We start from the raw sequence: 22,273 nt of genomic DNA, 5'->3' as shown, positions 1-22,273 counted from the left end.
ACTATGTATTCAAGTCACTTGTTCAGTTGGGGGGGGGGGGGAGGAGGGGTTGATATTGAGTTGTCGCAATGAACCTGGAGGAGATTTTGCCAAATGAAATAAACTGGTCACTGCAGGACAAATATTGCATATTCCTACTGAGATGAGGTACTAAGAGAATAAAATACATAGAAGCAGAGGGTACACAGTGGTTACCAGGGGCCAGGGATAGGGAGAAATGGGCAGTTATTCAATTGATAACAAGTTTCAGATGTGCTTTTAATCTTTTCCTATACTGTTGTGAACACCTATAATACCTTCTCTTTCTTTTCTAACTGGAGAATGCTTGCTCATCTTTCATAATCCATCTTAAAAAGACTCTAAGATTCCCCCCTCTCCCTCCCCCCGGATCCTCCCTATTTCTAACCTGGGTAGATTAAAACATTCTCTCATATCCTCAGGACATCTCACGCATTTTGTTATTATCAAATTCATCAAATTATATTGTTATTATTATGTCACTTTTTCGTTCAATAGATACATAGCATAGTTACCAACCTCAATCAATGTTAAACTGAGAGATTATAAATGAATGAGTGCATAAGACATAAGGGGAGTATTTTTCCTAGAGAAAAACCTCCTGCTATCACTCAAACCTTGTGCATCATTATAAAACAGTCTCCTCTGGTAATGAGGATGACTCTTCTCCAGTAGTTTATATGACTTCTATGTTGTAAATAAATTTACTTTTAAAACTGAGTTTATTTTTGCTCTATATTTTGCCAAGGATGCGTTGGGTTAAAAAAATAAATTCTAAGTTGTAAACTACATTCTCTTCATTGAGTCTATAGCAGTAATATAAAATGGTTGTAGGAAACTGTATATTTAAATAGTAACTAAGTCAGATGATAAGAACAAGAAACTTTATTGTAAAGGTCTAACAAATTTAATAAGATTTTTAGTTTCCATAATATATTATACAAAATGTTATAATACATATAGTTTTTAATAACATATCATAATAGCATTTCACTTTAACCATCAGTTATGCTTTTGAATGTTACTATAAAACTAACTGAAAAAAACAAAACTCCATCAGATTCTAATTTTTGAAAACCTATTTTCGTATATTCCTGTATTAGAAGTCGATAACACCATTTTCCAGTCTGAAGTTATAAGCCAGTACACCTCCACACATTTCTCAAAGAAACTGAAAGGCAATCATATTGTACAGCTCTATGTGCTAGCAGCTTGCCAGATTTGAGTGGACTGTATTGTTTTCTAAGAAATGATTATACTTTTATCTTTAAGATAGAGAGCTTCTTACTCTAAACTGGCTTGTAAAGGATTTACACTGGAATTGCAACTGCATCTGTAAAATGTGTAGGGACAAAAGCCAGGTTTGTTTAATGTCTCATATTGATCTTTAGGTACTTAGAAAGGCAGAGAATGCATTTCCCCGTGTCTTCTGTTCATGAAAGCCTCACAATGGTGACTTTAGTATATAGGACTGTTTATAAGCTTTTTTAAAAACATGTGGATGTGGATGTTCAAGACAACACAGATGTTTGCATGTTGCTAAGTGCTGTCTTACCTTATTAGCCCTCAGCCTCTGGATTTCTATTCTTATTTTAAGAATTGAACTTGTGTTAGAGAATGATTGCATTGGGCTGGAGGGGCATGATGGACCCTCATGCAAAATGAAAAACTGGTAAAATTGCAGTGGCTTACACTGATGTTCACAACATTTCATTCTTTTGGCTCTAAACCAGTCTTGGTCATACATTTCCTACTTGAAGAGTAGGAAAACATTCAATATGTCTTTTTTTTTTTTTTTTTGTCTTTGCAGATATGGTTTGATCTTGACATAGGCAGAAAAATAAGCCAAAATAAGCTGAGGGAAAACAAATCTGTTGTCTTCTTTGTCAAAGTCTCTTTTGCATCCTCCCTCTAAGAGGGTATAAAATCTCAATTCTTTTCTGTGAAACAATAATCACCACAATGAAAAATGAAGCATCCAGTTGGTCTATGATCCATAATAGTTTGGTAATATGCTGCGAAGGAATTTTATATGCTCAAAGTTTTCTTCACATTTTTAAGGAAGGAGTCTTTAGTGTGGTCTCAGAGATAAGGTAAAAAATGCCTCCGTGCCTCCTAAAAGTTTTAGTGACTGAGAAGGTTTCTTAACTTTTCCTGCGGGTGTTAGTGTTTCAGCAAAGCACTGATGCTCAGTGCCCGGGAGCGTCACTGACCCAGAGAAACAGGAGGCCAGAACCAGGGATTACATTTTCCATTTTTAGTAACAGTGCTCTGTTCTTTCAGAGTCTGCCGGAATCTTTGTGTCGAGTGAGCTCAGCAGGTTGGAGATTTCTGGAAGGGTTTCACTGAGGAAGAGGGTTGAGATTTATATTTTCACTGAAAACAGTGTTTGAAATGATGTTGCTTCTACTTACTTCATGGGAAGAAAGTATCACCAACTCATCCCCGGTGCAGAGATTAGTGTCAGATAGAAAAACTTTTTCTTCTATTTGAGAAAAGAGAGTTAGATGTAAATGTCTCTGAGACAGGGAACCTTTTGATTCAGACTCGCGCTAAGGTATAACAGATCTTTCCCCAAGAGCAGTGTTTGATGGATGAAAGAAGAGTAAAGAGAACATGGGTGAGACAGGGGGAAAGTATAACACTGGGAGAAATAGAGGCTGGAGCACTCACAAGACAGCCTTGATGACAGTTTTACACATGGGTAGCCTGGCCTTTCCACACCATTTACACTAATAGCTGGCTATCCACTCTGTGGCTATTAGTTAAATATTAGACTCATAGATGGCTTGGAGTGGTTGCTAAGCTGGTGCCAGAGTGGGCTAACTTTGGTAGTCACCACCGCTCCACCCCACTCCACCCCCCCCCCCCCCCCCCCCCGCCACACACACACACATAGACTTGGACACATTTTTAAGTAATTATACTTGAGGACATCTTTTTAAGGACTACTTTCTGCTTGAATTTACCCTTCATACAACTGTTAACACATACAGTGCCTAGAAAATTCATATTATAGCTGACATGGCAATTGACTAATTATACATAAAGATGGGGATCATGATTCTTTTAGACCTCTGAAAGCTATTTGGACAGGGTAAAAAATTCAAGAATCAATTAATATGTATGAGAAACATAAGAATTTAAAAATGTTTTAATTGTAACATAAAATTAAGAAGACTAGGTCCTATTGATGAGGAAGTCTTTATACACAAAATTGTCATTTAAAGGTGAAGGTTACCCTTAAACTATGTGTAATTATGTTCTCATTAGAGAGGTTTTTTGTTTTGTTTTGGGTTTTTGTAATTAAGCAGTGGGCTTTTCCTTTCACAGAATTAGAAATCGTGGAACCTGGAGCCTATGCTATAATTTTTCACCAGCTTCCTTTGCAGCCTTTGATTGTCCCCGTACTTTTTTCTTCTTCAGTCTCTTCAACAGAGGAACTCCTACTGCCTCTCTCAATGAATTTGTATACATTCTAAACTACACAAGGCCCCACTCACTGATCAGCATTTCCCATTTTTCCTTGTATTTTTAGCCTGCTGTTTAAAGATGCTGATAATAAGGGCAGATATCCATCCCACAATTTTTTGAGTGTTTGCTATTTCCAGGCACTGTGATAGATGTCCAAAAATAGAATATTCTTCTTTTCTGATAGCTGAGAGCTGGGAGAGGAAGCTAATTAAAATATTCATAAATAACTTGCTTACATAAGCTGAACATGATACAGAACAACCAGCTATTTACTGAGCATCTACTGTGTACTCTACACTATGTTAGGTGCTGTGGACAACTGGGCAGATGTTGCATACACACATGAAACACAGGCTGGGATGAACCAAAATAAGGGAGCAGAATCTGATAAGAGTTCATCAGACAGCTGAACTTATAGTAATTAATAAATGTTTAGAGATGGATTAAACCAGAGGTCATCAAAAACTATGGAGTAGCTCTAGCTGCTGCTTTAAGAGTGATGGTCTGGTAGAGTAGGAAAGGGGTAAACACTGGGTAGGGAGGGAATTGACAACAGCAAAGGTAAGGGACATACAATTCTATGCTATTATCGGGTTTCTGCTGAAGATGCTAGGTTCATAAAAGGAATACTTTCAAGCTGAGATAGAACTTGTTTGAGGTGCTTATTATATAGGAAACTTGTTTCTAGCATTCTACATAAAACAAATAGTGAGTGTTATGGATTGATTTGTTTTCTCCAAAGTTCCTATGTTGAACTGTGGCCTCGAGGGTGATTGTATTTGGAGATAGGATCGTTAAAGAGGGAATTAAGGCAAAATTAGGTCATAAGGGTGGGGCCCTATCTGATAGGATTCTAAAGAGAAGAAGGGACACAAGATCTCACTCTCTCATCTCACACAAAGGAGAAAGGCTGTGTGAGGACACAGTGAAAAGGGGGCTGTCTGCAAGCCAGGAAGAGAGCTCTCGGGAGAAGCCAACCCTGATGGTGCCTTGATCTTGGATTTGTGGACTCCAGTTCTGGGTAAAGATACGTGTCTGTTGTTTTAGCCACTCAATCTGTGATATTTTGTTATTACCGCCCTATCAGACTAAGACCATGAGTATTTGTAAGAAAAAAAAAAAAAGAGCAAGAAAACAGAATCCTACCTCTGAAATGACAAAAGGGAAACTGAGGGGAAATACAGGATACCTAGAAATATGTTATCATCTAAGGAGGCAGGAGGTCCTACCATGGAAAGCTCGTCTTCATGGGCTGTCTGGATTGACATGCTGTGAAATATCAGGAAGTAACTTAATAGGTCTTTTCTGGAACAAGAACCCAACCTGAGAATTATACGCAGGGTCACTTGTGGTTACATTTGTTTAAAAATAAATGTAATTGCTGCCGATGAGAAATACTAAAAACTATTGACCATTTTTTTGTTTCACTCTGCTGCCATTTATTAACACAAGTTTTAATTAACTCAATTGACAGTATTATTTTTCTCTTGCAGCAGCTGGCTAAAAATCTAGGACAAATTCTAGCAATAATTGTGTTGAATCTCTTCAGGGAAAAAGTAGGAGCAATAATACTTATTAAACTTTCCAATGGTTTGTGTTAGCAGAATTTTTTCTTCTCTAAGATTGAATATTTTCACTTTTTGCTCAGTTGAAAACAAGCAAACCTTCATTGTCTGAACTGGAAGAAAAGTTTCACTTTTCAGAGGAATAACTTCTTAAAAGAGAGAAATTATTTTGAACAAGATGCAAATTCTTTAGTATCCGTGTATCTAAGCTCAGTAGCTCAATGTTGGGTGATGTGGCATCTTTTTTACTGTATTCAAAAATACTGAATTGTTCCTCAGCATTGCAATGGACACATGACACTGTATTCTTTTCCTAATTTTCATAGACTCTAAAAAATTTAAGTCATGCCAGTATTAAATAAAAGACTTGAAAAATTTGCTCCAAATCCATATAAATTAATCTAAACCACTTGAATTCTCGTATAAAAATATTGATAATTGAATTTCTGACTTTATAGTATAGATGATACATAAATTTTTATATAGGGTGGAGCAAAAGTAGGTTTACAGTTGTGAGTTCACGAAACACAGTGTATTCTTGTATTATTATTCATTAATTATTGTATTATATTCCACATGAACAACTGTAAACCTACTTTTGTCCCACCTTGTATATAGTACTGACAATACAAGGGTTATGAGAGCGCTTATTGTTTCCAGATAGACCTTATGAAGAAAAGGGCATTTGATCTGGCTTTCTAGGAATGAATAGGATTTCAATAGGTGCTTATGGGGTCTGGAAAACATTCAAGGGATAACTTCTGGAATAAACAAAGAGGCAGAGTGAAGTGTGTGTGGTGGGATGTCTTCGGGGGAAATCATAGAGTTGGTTGTGTAGGGATTTAGCAAAGGGTATGTCCTGAGTGAAGACAATGAAGATGGGGTGTGGGACTAAGATTATAAAGAGACTTCCTTTGAAGGGCTTTCTTTTGAAATGTATTCTTTAAGGCAGCAATTTCAAGGATTCTCCAAGGAAGTTTATTCTCCAGTCCTCATTTACAGAGATTCTGATTTTTCTGTTTAAGATAGAGCCTAGAACAGTGATGGCGAACCTATGACACACGTGTCAGAGGTGACATGTGAACTCATTTTTTTGGTTGATTTTTCTTTGTTAAATGGCATTTAAATATATAAAATAAATATCAAAAATATGTCTTTGTTTTACTATGGTTGCAAATATAATAAAATTTCTATATGTGACACAGCACCAGAGTTAAGTTAGGGTTTTTCAAAATGCTGACACGCTGAGCTCAAAAGGTTCGCCATCACTGGCCTAGAATCTTGCTCTTAACAATAACAAATTCAGGTGATGTAGCTGGTCCCCATATGACTTTTTAAGAAATACTAATCAGGTCTCATAATACATTGTCACATAATACAAGTCCAAATGTATGACATAGGGACAATGAAACAGCCTACCTCCACTATTGCCTAATATTATTACCAAATAATATGCACTCGTTCTTGTGTGTAACAGGCTCTGTCCAGGAGCTGGAGATACAGTAGGGGACAAAACACAGTGCCTGTGAGCACAGAGCTGTGTCCTAGATTGAGGCAGGGTAGAGACTATCTTGCACCTTATGTTTTCATTAGAAAGAAAATAAAAACAAGGAGATGTGTTTGCAAAAGGTGGTTGTTTTTCATAGCAGTGATCCGGAAGGGCTTGATGATGCTGTGATACCTGAGCAGAGTCCTGAAGGACATGGGGAGGGAGTGAATCTGAGGATGAACATTCTATGCTGAAGGAAGAGAAGGTCTGAAGGCCCTGAGGGAGGATTTGTGCATTATGGCTAAAGAGGAGGGAGAGGAGAGGAGCTAAAGAAACACAGTTTAAATAGGTAAAAAATGTCTGATAGGCTCATCCTTAGAAAGCCAGGTCTTCTTATCCACGGTAAAGTGAAGTGTTTGTGCTCTTAGCAGTATGGGAAGGGTATTTTGAGCAGGTGATTTCTGCTTTTAAATGATCATTCTGACTGCTCTGGGCAAAAGAGATTGTTGAGAGGTGGGAGATGACAGTGGCCTAGACAGGTTGGACAACAATAACTACAGGATAGCTGTAGTGATACTTCAACACTTTTACATGATATAGAATTTCATTTTAAAGGGTTCTGTGGTATATCCTAACACCAACAACCAGTTCTCTGATTCTTTGGACACTATGTGGATCATTACATATTAAGGGGGGGAAAGTTTTTAACATCCTATAAGAGTATACTTTGTAATGTCTATAATTTAAATAATGCCTATCAGGAAATAAATTTACCCCACATTCTTCTTGATGAAATGCAATCTATTGCTTTCTCTATTACCATATGCTTCTTTTAGTGCAGTGGTTCTCAACCTTGGCTGCACATTAGAACCACCTGGGAATCTTTTTTAAATCCTGATTGCTGGGCCTCATCCCCCAGAAATTCTGTTTCTTTGTTACTAATGTTGTGGCCCCACCCCATAACAAAGAAACAGAATTTCCAGAGGATGAGGCCCAGAAATCAGGATTTTAAAAAGATTCCCAGGTGATTCTAATGTGCAGCCAAGGTTGAGAACACTGTTTTACAGGATATAATGAAAGGACCTCAAAATTATGTTTGGATTTCAGCTGTGTCAATGGCAATTATATTAAATATGTCTCAAGATTATGAAGGTCAAAACTACCAAAGGAAATGAAGATAGTCAATCACATTTATAGAGCATGAACAGTGATTTGATTTAACTTTACAATAATGGTCATTGAATGTGTTGGTTTTTCAATAATGGCACAGGGAACTAAACTTATTTGTGTATTGCTCAATGTTTTCCACAAATTAGAGAATTGGCATATAGGTAGGCTTTTCTTTTAAGACTGAGTAAAGGCAATTTTATACTTGTAATAAAGAAATGAAGTTGCTAATGATAATGATTGCAGTCAATTTGAGAAACTATGATGCAATGTTCGTGATGTTGAAAAATGAAACATCCAGTTGGGGCATTATCTATGGCCCATATCCAGTGACATGCTTCAAAGGAGATTGAATGTGACTCCTGTAGATTATTTATGAATTTATGAAAGAATAAAAGTGGGGTGGTGGGAAGTTAGGCAAAATTGTAATACAATAGTCTCTTCCTCAGGAAAATCTAGAAAGAGAAGAATGTAACAGGATGTGATTGATTGCACTGATAGTTTTTTTTTCCTTTTTCTTTTTCCATTTTTTAAAATTTGATTACAATCTAGAATCCAAGATTTTTTAAAAATATTTTTATTTTTAAAAAAATGAGGGGCAGAGAGAGAGAACCATCATGATCTGCACGCCCCTGTTGGGGACCCGGTGCATGTTCCCTAACCGCGAATGGAACTGCCAACGTCCTGGTGCCTGGGTGGGTGCGCACCCACTGAGCCAGATCGGCGGGGCTGCGCTGGCAGTTTTCACTTGGCCCTGAGCTGAGGGGAGCCGGCGCCTGTGAACTGAGCCTGCGCTGTAAACTTCAGGACTGGGCCTCCACCTGCAGCTGGTGCACTGATGGAGCTGGAAGCCCGGCCCAGCTGATCAGCATGATCACAGAAAAGCCAGCCAATCGCCATTTTCGCCAACGTGCTGGCCCCGGGTGGGTGTTCTGGCTGGTCGTTCTTATCACCTAGTGGCCGTCGGTGCCCCCAAGAGAGACTGAATGCGGCGCTTCTCTGTCCCGGGCTCCTGGGCACAGTCTGAGGCTGACAGCGGGTAAGAGAGCGACTGAAGGTGTGGGGGGACTTCACGCTTTTTGCCCTTTCCACCCACCACCTCATACAGAGCAACTTGCACCCGCGGTTTCCCAAACAGCTTGTATTTTCTCGAAGCTTTTCTTAACCTGGTGGACCAAGAAGCCGTCACTGAGTAGAACCTAGTACAGGGGCTGCTTTCTTTCCTCATCTCTTCCCCCCAATATAAAAACAATGTGCGTGTGTGTTGGGGGAGGGAGGGAGATACCTATGATTAATTCTCAATGTATTTAACGTGCAGGGAAAGCTTGGCAGTAAGGCGCTCAATACAAGCCCGGGGAATACGGTTAACAGCCCAGGCTCTGGAGTCTGGCTGCTGGGGTTTCAGTCGTGGATTTGCAACTTATTAAGAGCATAACTTCAGGGAATGTGATGGACAGAATGTGTGTGTCTCCTTAAAGTGCATTTGTTGAGGCCCTGACCCCCAGTGTGGCTGTGTTTGAAGGTGGGACCTCGAAGGAAGGAGGCTTAGAGGAGGTCTAGGGGTTGAGGCCCTGATCCCCTAGGATTGGTGTCCACAGAAGTGCCACCAGAGCAAGGTTTTCCAAGTCAGGGAGAGAGCCCTCCCTGAAACTGGATCAGCTGGAATCTTGATCCTGGACTTGTAGTGTCCAGAATTGTGAGAAAATAGATTTCTGGTGTATAAGCCACCCAACCTATAGTTTTTGTTATAGCATCCTGAGAAGACTGATACGGGGAATTACTTCTCTGTGCCTTAGTTCCCTTACTGTAAAATGAAGATAACAAGCATGCCCACCTCCTGGTGTTGCTTTGATGTGCTAAATCTAATAAGCTCACCTAATATTAATCATTCATATTATAATTATTGAGAATGTAATTTAGTTTTCTTTTATGTATCTAGAAGAGAATCAGCAAATTTTATTTGTTGAATGGGTCTTTTTAAAAAATGAATTAAACGGATTAGGTATAAATATACTTAGATTGTATGTAGAAAAATGTGTATGAGCTCGAGGCACTTAAAGATATAACCAAGAACGCTAAAAACAGGTTTGTGGCATGTAAGAAGAACTCATTAACACAATTTTTTCTAAGTGAGTTTTGGCTTTTTTGGAAGATGTGACTCAAATGTGACCAAACAGACTTGGATGAATATTGTTTTTTAAATTTCAGGGACCCTCAGATTGTATTCCAAATAACTAAGTGCAAATTATGAGTCTGAGCTATTTTTTCAACAATAACAGGAAGAAGGAAAAAAAATAAAGAGTACAGAGTATATGGTCTTTCTTTAGCCCCAAACTCCAACATGATGTTTTGACTGTAGCCAATTCGATTTTTTTTTTCCGATGAGTTGAAATTTCACTGTCCTAGAGACACAGATTCAGTCAATTTAGTAAAGCAAAGGTTAGAGCTTTACTGAAGTAATTCAGTCAATTACTGTGGGTGAGGAGGAGGGTAGAGGTAAAGCCAAGTGTCTTCAATCATTTGATGGACCTAATGAAGTTCCTACTCTTCCTTAAAAAAATCCTTAGGTTGTTGCTGATGCCTTTGAGGTCAGAATGCAATTTCTGTAAGAAAATACGAAACCCAAGGATCTGGAAAGAGAATTGAGCAAAACTCAGAGATAAGGTAGGAAAAACAGATTTCTCTGAAAAAAAAAATCTGTGTTTTTAATTATTCCTCTTTCTTTTAACCACAATGTCTGGTTAGTTAGAGGTAGAATAAGAAGAAGATAGGAGAAAATACAGAGTTTCAATGTCCTCAAAAAAGTTGTGTGTCTATTTGCATATTTTACTATAAACCCATAAATTTGGGGCTTAATAGGAGGAAATTCTATATTGGATCATAAATATAGCATTTTAATTGTATAAATTGTATTCTCATGATGGTTATAGTAGAATAATAAAGTCTTTTAATAAGCACTAGATAAATCCTACATGTAAAACCAAATAATGAAACACTATAGTTTAAAATAGTATAGTAATTTGTTTGGCATCTTAATTAAATAATTATCTGAACTTAGTATTATAAGTCCAGTGTGTAATTAGATAATTTCTCTGCCTAAGAAAAGGGGAATTCTTAAGTCCTTTCTCACTTAAGTTGTTATGAATAAGAAAATGTTAATGTGTATCATATGCACTCTATTAACTAGGGCATAGGAAGGGACAGAGAGGAAAATTGAAAATTTTGTTCAAAAAAATGCATGCTGCCCTAGTTGGTTTGGCTCAGTAAATAGAATGTTTTGGTCCTGAGTTTCAGTCCCTAGTTATATACTCTATTTTTTATATAAAGCCAAAATACTGAATTATCAAAAACAATTAAATATAACATGTGCACACATAAACACACACACAGCAGTCAACCAACCAGAGAACAAAACCTAGTGTTCCAGTTCATATCATTCTCTTGCTTCACCCTCCTACCTATCCATCCATCAATCTACTGATTGATTCATCCTTCTATGCATACATATTACATAGTTTATTGACCTTTAAGCTGGTATTATTCACCTGTTTCAGCCATGGAAGCACACAGAGTTAGCACAGAGAGAGTAGGAAAAATAGAAGAGTATTGCCATGAAAGCCTTAGGAAAAAAAGAGTTCTAAGGAGTTGAGAGGAGTTAATGGAGGTGAGACAGATATTTTGTCTGGGTAGCTTTCTATTGGATTCATTGCTTAGGATGCTACTGAGGAATTTCAAGAGAGCATTTTCAGCAGGTTTATCAAGTACAAGCCGAAGTCACATGGACTGAAGGTAAGTGGGCTGAGGTGGAAGTAAGGAGATAAAGATGTGGCATCCTTATCAGTACTGCTCATAACTGGGAAAGAGTGGCCCCTGCCCTAAGACCTTCATTATAAAAGGACACGCACATCGTAAGAGCACAGACTCACAATTCTGTTCAAGGACTCGTGGGCAGTGCTGTTATCGGCGCTCTCCTAGCCTAGGCAGTGAACCTGACATCCTCTTTTGGGACACACCAGTCAGTCTCCAAGGAAATGCTTCTCTCCATCTCTTACACCATGTCTTTGAAACAAAAAGTGACAGTGTCTGCATGCCTTGAAGATGTGTGTATCAGATAACTGTCACAACCATAGGTGAATATACCTTCAAAGTGACGGAATGATCTGAGTATCAAATGTTCTTAAGTAAAAGAAAAAAATAATTTTCCAAATTCTTTCTCTCACAAGGAAAAATGTCATAGATTCTTACATGACCAAGTCCCATTCCCTGCAGTTCTGAGTATCCATTCTCTGTTCCTCTGTGTTCCAGTTCCTGGTTCTAGAGGCACTTAAAAATAGTACCAAAAAAAATAGTACAAAATTGACAGCATTGGCATGGCAGCTGAGAAAACACGTAATGTTAAACCACATCACTATGATGATGTTTTAATTATTTATTTTTACTTAATTTATATTTTTGATGAAAATAATACTCAAAATTTGGATGCTTTGAATACACTAACATTTAATATTTTAATTCATAGATCATTCCAGTCAGTAGAACAAAAATAACACTATAATATTACTTATAAAAACAATTTGTGATTTTGATGAAATAAAAGCAAAAATATTTTAGAATATAATGTGTAAATTAGGTATCTTTTGTCTATTACATCTTTAAACATTGCCAGCTCAAAAAGAGAATGTCCAGAAATATATAATATTGATTAAATATAATATTTGATATTTTGCCTAATTTCAATCACATAAAAACATAGTTTTATAAATAATCTTCAATTTTTAAAATTAGGAATTTAGATTTGTCAAAGTAAGAAGAAAAGCATCTTTATTTAACAGTTTGCTTGGTTTGTAACATTTAAACATTTAGACCTGGTATGTGGGCTTCATCTGTCCTCTTTCTTGCTTGGTGTCTTCCAAATTTTAGGGGTGGGTCTAATGTGAATACATCCTTGAGCATTTGTTCACTTACATAGTTTCTTAAGGTGAGAAGGGAAAGCACTTTTTTTGTGAGCATTATTTAGATCTGTGATACTTTCCTAGCAAATACACCTTTAACAAATGAAAATATTGTTTACTGAGTACTGTTTACTATCCTTGTATCAAAATCTGGCTCCCTAATTCATATTTTTACATTTTCCAATTTTTAAATACTAGTTTAGTGTAAGTATAAATCTAATGAATATAGTTTTAAAATTCAAATAGTTCTAAGCAGCTTATAACAAAAACTGCTTTCTGTATCCGACTATACAGAAGCAGCCAACTTCATCATTTTTAGTTATTGGGACAGATATTTGCCTGCATATTTCTAAATAATATATTTAAACATCTCTTTCTGATCTTCAAATTTTAGATATTATAACTTGATTTTTTGGTAAGACAGATAGGCTTTAATTCTCTTAAAGTAACTCTTTTACACACACACCAAACAACTACACTTCTATATCTTCTCAAAATTATAATTTTTGTTTAAATCATTGTTATAGCCATTACCCAACGTTTCTCAGTATCGGCACTATCAACATTTGGGGCTGGATAATTCTCTATTGCCCTGGGCACTGGAGGTTGTTTAGCAGCATCCCTGGCTTCTAGCCATCAGATGCCAGTAATGCATTCTAGTGGAGATAACCAAAAATATCTCCAGAAACTGTCAAATATCTTCTGCAAGAGGACAAAATTGTCTCCAGTTGAGAACTACTAATTTTATCTTATAAATGATGACTCTTTAAATATTGTTCACTACTGAAATTACATGTTATACAATTATTTTACTACTCATGCAAAATTTGCTTTTGATTGGAGTTAATAGTTGCCTCGTGTGAGCATGTGTTTATTTTATGTGTACATTCACTGACAGAGTTACAACCCACTTCTTAATATGTCAGAGACAATCAGTTAATCTATCAGTTTGATTTTCTCTGGGAGGTGCCTCTGTCTTCCTGCTCCAGTGTGGATTAGTTGCTCTCTGTCAGTGAGATATACTGTTATCAACTTGCACTTTCCCTCACACTAAGAATTTCCTTGGCCTCAGTAATCTGATAAAGCCCGTCTCCTGTATTCATGTGTATTGGTATAAATTGCACTTGGCCTTTTATAAGAGACACCAAAACAAAAGTGGCTTAAACAAGCAACCAGTTAACATTTTGCTGACATACAAGTAGTGGAAAGCTAGTTCTGTGCAGTTTGGTAGCTACGGAAGTCCTCGGGGATTGTGGCTCCTTCTCTCTGTGACATCATGGTCGTGCAGGACTTGCCTTCTGCTGGTCAGAACCTGTGTGCTGGACCTCTGACATCACATGTGTACTCAGAGCAGGCAATACAGGGGGAAGGTGGGAGAGGACAAAAAAGGATCTTGTATAAAATTTGGTTTGGTATATATAAAATTCTATGTTGGAAATTGTGTCCCCTTCAGTGGTTCTAAACCTTCCTAATGCAGCGACCCTTTAATACAGTTCCTCATGTTGTGGTGACCCCCAGTTTCATTGTTACAAGTTGAACATAATTAAAGCATAGTGATTAATCACAAAAACAATATGTAATTATATATGTGTTTTCCAATGGTTTTAAGCGACCCCTGTGAAAGGGTCTTTCGACCCCCAAAGGGGTCACGACCCACAGGTTGAGAACCGCTGCAAAATGTTGAAACCATTCCTTCATTGTTTTTTTGGTTTTCAGTGTTGCTACTATAAAGTTTCATATTATTCTGATTCCTGATTCTTTGTCATCCGTTTTTGTTTCCTCTAATGCTTTTAGGATCTTTGTTTACCTTCTCTGTCATGACAGTCATCTTGATTTGGATCTTTTTCACTCATTGTGCTAACCAGGGGTCCTCAAACTTTTTAAACAGGGGGCCAGTTCACTGTCCCTCAGACCATCGGAGGGCCAGACTATAGTTTAAAAAAAAAAAACTATGAACAAATTCCTATGTACACTGCACATATCTTATTTTGAAGTAAAAAAACAAAACAGGAACAAATACAATATTTGTATTTGCATGTGGCCCGCGGGCTGTAGTTTGAGGACCCCTGTGCTAGACAGTTGGAGGAGCTTTTCTTTCTGGAAACTCAATTTTTGGACAATTTTTCTTATGATATTTCTTTGATAATTTATTCCCTTTTTCTGTGCTTTGATTATGGAAGTTAAAACTCTAATTAGTTGAATGCTGGAACACCTGGAATGATCATATGATTTCCTTTTTTTTTTCTTTTTTTGCCTCTGGTTTTTAGTTACTTTCATTTTGGTTCTGTGTCTCTGCAAATTTTTTTTTTCCCATTTTAACTTCAAGCCCATCTTTTGAATTGTTTATTTCTGCTGTCCAATTATATTTTCTTCTCTGTTTCTGTTTTATAGCAATCTATTTTTACATCATGATTTCAATAACGTCTCATCTCTCTAAGACCATCAATGATAAAGTCATAGTATTTTCTCTGCTTCTCCAAGATGCCCTTTTAACCTGTTTATCTTCTTTTCTATTTTTCACTAAAGGAGATTTCTCAAATATCTTGTAGTGCACCTCCTTAAGAGAGATGTGCTGGAAAGGTAATTGGAAGCCCTCTCTTTGTACAGGTTTTTAATATCGCTATAGCACTGTTTGGTAAGGACTTGACCATTTCATTGGGAAAAGCCCAAAGTCATATCTATAGATATGGGATTTCCCCTAGTTTTATTGAGATATAATTGACATATAACCTTGTAGTATTTTCAGGTGTGATTAGATATATGTATATTATGTTTTCTAGTTCTAATCAGACTCCTTGGACGACTCTTCTAACCCACTGCCCAAAATACGTGTTAAAACTTGATTGTTAACATTCTGGTAGTGGAGTATGAGGACTGGAGAGCAAGCCTCCTTTCAGGATGTGTAATTCAGTTACTTTTTCTATTTTCAAAATGTCACAATATCCCTGCCCCCATCCATGCAGCCGCAAATCCACAGGTTCTTAATTTCAAAATTTTCAGAAACTTAATTCAAATTTTCTATGGTAATAGGACAGATATAATGGTCATATTCCCATTATAAAGACTTCCAACAAATCCTCCCTTTTTCCGACCCATCCTCTACATCTGGCTTTATATCTGTGCGCACAAGGACCCGCACCTTCAATTATAGAGTCTCAGGGCTTCTCTGCTTGGAATTGGTTTCAAGTGTCTCCCTTGACTTGAACAGTTAGTTACCACTTGTGAATTTATTTTCATCTTCCGCATCTTTAATGATATATCTTATGTGCTCCAGTTGTCTTTCATTTACTTTTCCCTTGTATTTTATCCATTTTTACTGATTTATTTTCATTTTGGTGGTATTCTCAGAGGCAGAAGATAAATATGTTCAATCTGCCAAGCTTAACAGAGTTTCTATTAATTTGTTATAAATTCCATGGGTAACATTTAAAAGGTCTCAAGTGTATAAAGAAAAATGGGAGGTTAATATAGCTAAGTGAAGACAACAGAACTAGTTAGCCCAAGTTGACTCTAGGGTCTGGTCTAGGTGATTGGGCTTTGACAGTTGGTGCCATGAATTAATTCCTGCTTTGGGTATTCCCTCTCATGGTAACTCTACACCTGCTACCTTTATCAGAATGAGTAAGTCAAATGTACCAAGATTTAAAAGATGCGTATGTGGTTATCTGATAAAATGTGAGTTGGAGCTAATGTTCTTTTATATCATTTCCACCTTCCGCTTTCAAACTGATTTTCACATTAGCTATCATGAATAAATAATACTTGAGTTATCTTATCTCACCCCTAATCTTGAATTGGAATTCAATGAAAACCATTGGGGATCATCCAAATAGCTCCTTCAAGTGGGGACATTCCAAATGAACAGGTTAAATGAACAGGTTACCCCTCACTAATATAGCATGGTATTGCTAGGAAGAAGTAGGGTTAGGAGAAATAGGGAAGAATAGATCTGCATGGGTCAGAATATATTTTTAATTTTCTAACACATAACTAATGGAGGATCCCCTCTCCCAGTTATTTTTAGGAATCGCATTGCCTGACTTGTGAGGCACTATGCAACCTGCCTTCAGTCATAAGTTTAATGAAATGGACTTACTATTTAGATTGTACTGAATCTGTAGTGCATTTTTCACTTTGTCTCCACTTAGCTCAATATCTGCCAGTTAACTGCAAATCACTTCTCAGATGATGCAGCATTTGAAATGCCGTTATAGGAATAAATGGTTGCATTTGACTTCTGGTTACTTCCAAATTCATCAGTGAAAAGCTGTGATAACATATAATAAGGTTTAATTCCTGAGAAAAGAAAATTACTTTATTTCAGTAAATGTATTCTGTGTCTTGAAGAAATTCTAACTCATATTATTAAGAGTTACATTGAGTTATATGTCTCAAGAGTGGAGGATTTTTTGCACCCTATTTAAATAAGTTGCATACCTTGGATTAAGCAAACACAAGATAACAGCAATGAGATTTGGCTTTAAGTTTTTTGATGTTAAGAAAAAAAAGAAATTCAGAGTTTAACAACTTTTATTTGTATTTTTTTAATAAGAAGATGTGAGAACAATTATTTTCTTTAAAAATAAAAGGAAATTTGTTTCCTGGGTCTTTACACAGAGAAAATCTGTGAATAAAATCTTCAAACATAAAGAAACATTGCTCAAATTAATGGTTCTTGTATCGACCTTCAATAGAGGCAAAGAACATTACATTAAGTTGTGCCTCAGTGAAAGCAGTTCTTTGAAAGGCTGAGATAATGTTGTAAATGTGTTTTACTGTCTGATGGTTTAATACAAGAATGGATCTTGAGGAATCAGACAAATGGATGTCAGCACGTCCATTAGGCTCTTTCCAGAATCATGACTAGAAGAAAGGTAAAGATTCTATAGGATTTCTATAGGAAATTCAGTTCTTCCTTAGACATCAGGATTATAGAAGGGTTACTTATTTCTGAAGAAATTTTCATAACTGAAATTCTTTTATAAAATGTGTTTCTATTTATTTTAGAGAGAGAGAGAAAAGGAGAGAGAGAAACATCTATGAAAGAGAAACATCAATCAGGTGCCTCCTGCATGCCCCCTACAGGGTATTGAGCATGCAAAGTGGGCCTGTGCCCTGACCAGGAATCAAACCGGTGACCTTTTGGTTCATAGGTTGACTCTCAACCATTGAGCCGCACCAACAGGGCCGTAACTGAAATTCTTTATGATGTTTAAACCTTTATGATGTATATGTCATATATTCTCAGATTCATTTCTCATTTTCTTTGACATGGGTAAATATATTCATTTTTATTTGTACATATAGAAAATTTTGTTTTTATTGATATCCACAGGAAGCTAAATAATCAGAAAGTTTTAAACATTTTAAACATACTTATGTTCTCTTTAATCTCCCAATTCAAAAATTTAAAGATTTAAGGCTCTGCAATTTATGGCATAATTATTTCTTCCAAATTAATAATTAATTTTAAAAACTGTATTTGTCTACTTGGGCTGCCATAATAAAATACCATAGGCTGGGTAGCTCCAACAAAAGAAATGAATTTTCTCACAGTTTGGAGTCCGAAATCATGGTGCTAGCATGGTTAAATTCCGGTGAAGACTTTCTGTCTGACCTATGGATAATCATCCTCTCTCTGTATCTTCACATAGAACAAGCTCTTTGATATCCCTTATTATAAGGGCACTAATTCCATTGTGCGGGACCCACCCTCATGACCTAACTTAAACCTGATACATCCCAAAGGTCCCATCTCCAAATATCCTCACATTGGAGATTAGGGCTTCAGCATGCAAATTGGGGGAAGCACAATTCAGTCCACAGCAACAATATTACCTGAGTTTTCATGTTGAGCATTCTAGATTCTTCTAGATGTTCATGCAGTCAGTGTTTGCAAACCATGATGTATAGCCATCTGTCTCACTGAAAGTAACTGGGCTCGTTCAAGAGGACCTGTGTCTCTTATTTTGGCTGCCCCACCTTATTTTTTCCAGAAAGAACATGGCTAGAAGTCTCAGTTTTAAAACAATCTAGGAATTCTTGGTTAAATGACTGGTAGATACAATGGAAAAGGAGGAGAAAGGGACAATTCAGAAGCAATGCAAAATTTTTAAACAGATTTTATATCAAACATATTTTCATACTTCCTTTTTATCAAACATAAAACACCCATATCCATAATTCTAACTTCTTATGAAAACTTTTTATCTACTTTATCTACCTAAACATATACATACACATAATGCAATAATAAAACATATACATACACATAAAATAATGTCCTCCTTTCATTTTGCATATTTCATGTGAATCCACACATACAGTATAAAATTATACCTTCATGTATTTAAACAACATTTCAATGTATTTTACTTCTTTGCCATTAACTACAACTGGACGCTATATTAAGTATGCTATTTGTGAATGGCCTTTTGTCCCCAGAAAAAGGGCATGCATCATGTTGTCAACAGGATTGGCTGCATGTAAATATAATGTTAATCTTTGGTGTAGAAATTAGAGTGTTATCTCTGAAATATGCTTCTATCCCTTTACATTTTAAAAAATACATTATTTAAGTTTTTGAGACCAAAGCAAGTACATATGAAAGTGTGTAAATGGTTTCATTTCTGTGTGTGTTACCCCCAGATTAAAGAACATTGTTTTGTGGGTGGCAATAAATGTACATTTTAGAATTCATGTACTTAATTTATTATTTTTGCTTATAGGATACAGCTAGTTAGGTTGGAAGAGACTGGGCCATATTCATATATACATGTCTCCCTGGGCTGTGAGCTCTTTGAGGGCAGGCTCTTTAACATGTTTCACTCTGTGTCCTCAGAACAGTATTTGCATAAAATAAGGACTCTATAAGTGCTTACTGATGGACTGAACATATATCTCCAAAATATATGGAACACAGCATAATCAATTCAATATTTTAATTTTACTTAATTAGTAATCATAGCTCATGGTCAAATAAATTGATGTGCATCAAATTTGCAGCAAAAATGGTGAAGCAGCTTACATTGTTTCAGTGGCAATTATTTATAAGACTTCCTATTCATTTGACTTCATATTTCAACCAAAATATTAATTATGGAGCTTTACATCCTTATTGCTAGTTTATTTCATTTCTTTTCTATTTCTTCATTTTTGAAGATTGCCCTGAGCTCAAAAAGTATTTTCCATCTCATTGAAGATTCTAGATGACAAGTCCTTGATTGAAAAATGCCAACAGCGGTTAGTTTGGGTTGTTTCTAATGCACTGGCAGAGCATTAGAAACCTCAGGGGGTTTTTATTTGTTTTTTTAAATCAAGTACATTTTCCCAGAAACTTTAAAGATAGACCAAGATGATTACAAAGTCAAGGTCATTTCGCAAGGGTAAACTTCCTTATTGAATTCTGGTTAACCTGAGGATTCTGGTCAAATGCCAAGTTAGATAATTGCTTTATGCTCTAGTAAATTTCCTTCTTGTGTTAGAATGCATTTGCTTGATCTTATTATTTCTTCTAGGAGTAGGTAATTGGCAAATATTGGTGATGTTCATCACAGACATGGTTATAATTTGGTTATGTAGGAAGTGATATGTATACAAGAGTAGAAGAATATTGTGGCTTTATGTTTAATTTCTGGAAGTTAATGAATTCATGGCACTGTGTTTTTAGTGTGGGGAAGTAGAATCCAGAGCAAAATATCATGATGCTTTATCTTAAAAAGAAGAATTGGGATACCTTCAGATGAAATGACATAATATACCATAACAATATCATCATAGAATTACTTATAAATGAAAACAATCAACCATCTGTGCAGATGTTGGTTGTGGCATTGTCAAGAGTGAATGAGGCCCCTAATCGGTTTGGCTCAGTGGACAGAGCGTCAGCCTGAGGACTGAAGGGTCCCAAGTTTGATTCCGGTCAAGGTCATATACCTTGGTTGTGGGCACATCCCCAGTAGGGAATGTGCAGGAGGCAGCTGATCGATGTTTCTCTCTCATCGATGTTTATAACTCTCTATCCTCTCCCTTCCTCTCTGTGAAAAATCAATAAAATATATATATATATATTTAAAAAATAAAAAAGAGTGAATGAGAAGCGTTTCCTGTCAGTTCATTAGATGACTAAGTAGTGCAGGTGACCTTGCCTCCTGGTAGAGTATCAGTTTTGGAGTCATACAGCGTTACAGCATCAGTTTCATCTTAGTAATTGGGTGCATTCTAGCAAGCTAGTTTTCAGTGTCTGGCATGTAATAAATCCACAATCAATGGTAGTTATTGTCATCAGCTAATAACAAAGATGTCTTTCTGGAATTTTCAGCTTTTCAATCAGCATTTGTGTTGAGTATTTCTGGTTATTGCCAGGCTGAATGTTTTGTTGGAGTGAAGTCTTTTGTGATCTACTCTGCTCAATTAGCCAGATATCCTTCACTTTTAGTTTAAAAAGCAGAAGCCATGAGGGTTAGAGACATAAGCATTTGCTTACTATATCTCATTTTTGTTAGGTATCTTACTAGAAATATTTTGTAAGTGCACTAGTAGTAGGATCATGGTCCTTCCAAATTTTGGTCATATATTCAGAAAGATAGTGATGGTAGTTGATAGAGAAATTGGGACTTAATGGTCCCTGAAATGCTGGTCTATGCAATTTGGGACATATTCAGATTTACCTTGTAGTCTATACTGCCTGATTAACTTTTTTATTTTATTACATTTATTGAGATAACATTGGTTAGAAACATTACATAAATTCCAGGTGTATGACTTCATGATAGGACATCTGAGTACTCTGTTGTGTGCTCGCCACCTGAAGCCCAGTCTCTTTCTGTCACCATGTATTTGACTCCCTTTACCCTATTTGTCCTTCCCCCACCCCCTTCCCCTCTGGTAACAACCATTCTATTGTCTGGATCTGTGAGTTTTGTTTTTTGTTCATTCATATATTCGTTTTGTTTGTTCATTTGTTGCTTTTGGTTTTATACCCCACATATGAGTGAAATACTGTGGTTCTTGTCCTTTTCCATCTGACTTACTTCATTTAAAATAATACTCTCAAATTTTATTCATGTTGTCACAAATGGCAATATTTTATCTTTTTAAGGCTGAGTAGTATTCCATTGTATATATGTACCACATCTTCTTTATTCATCCATCAAAGTACAGTTAGGTTATTTCCATGTCTTGGCTATGGGGTACGTGTGTGTGTGTGTATTTTTTTTCAAATTTTCTGGGTAGATACCCAGAAGAAAGATTGCTGGATCATATGGTAGCACAATTTGTAATTTTTGAGGAATTTTACATACTCAAGGCACAGGGAGGTTTCTTACTCACTGTTTCTTAAGGACAACGGATGCCATATAGAAATTAATTAATAAAGTCTAAAATATATGTTTGATCTATTGCTGAGATTATATTGAACTTCCCTCTGTTTTTGAGGTCAAGAATCTTAGTTTTGATATTAGGTGTGTGACCTGTTATGAATTACTGAACTTCTCTGACCTTAGTGTCATCATCTGTAAAATGTAAATAACATGTCCCACAGTGTGATAAGTTTTATCTAGAACCCTTTTACCCAGATTATGCAGGGGAGTTCTTGGTTCAATTTGTAG

Source organism: Myotis yumanensis, unplaced genomic scaffold (genome assembly GCF_028538775.1).
Source record: "Myotis yumanensis isolate MYYU_CA2020_CCGP unplaced genomic scaffold, mMyoYum1.0.hap1 SCAF_11, whole genome shotgun sequence".
Lineage (NCBI taxonomy): Eukaryota > Metazoa > Chordata > Mammalia > Chiroptera > Vespertilionidae > Myotis > Myotis yumanensis.
This window is presented reverse-complemented; position numbering follows the sequence as displayed.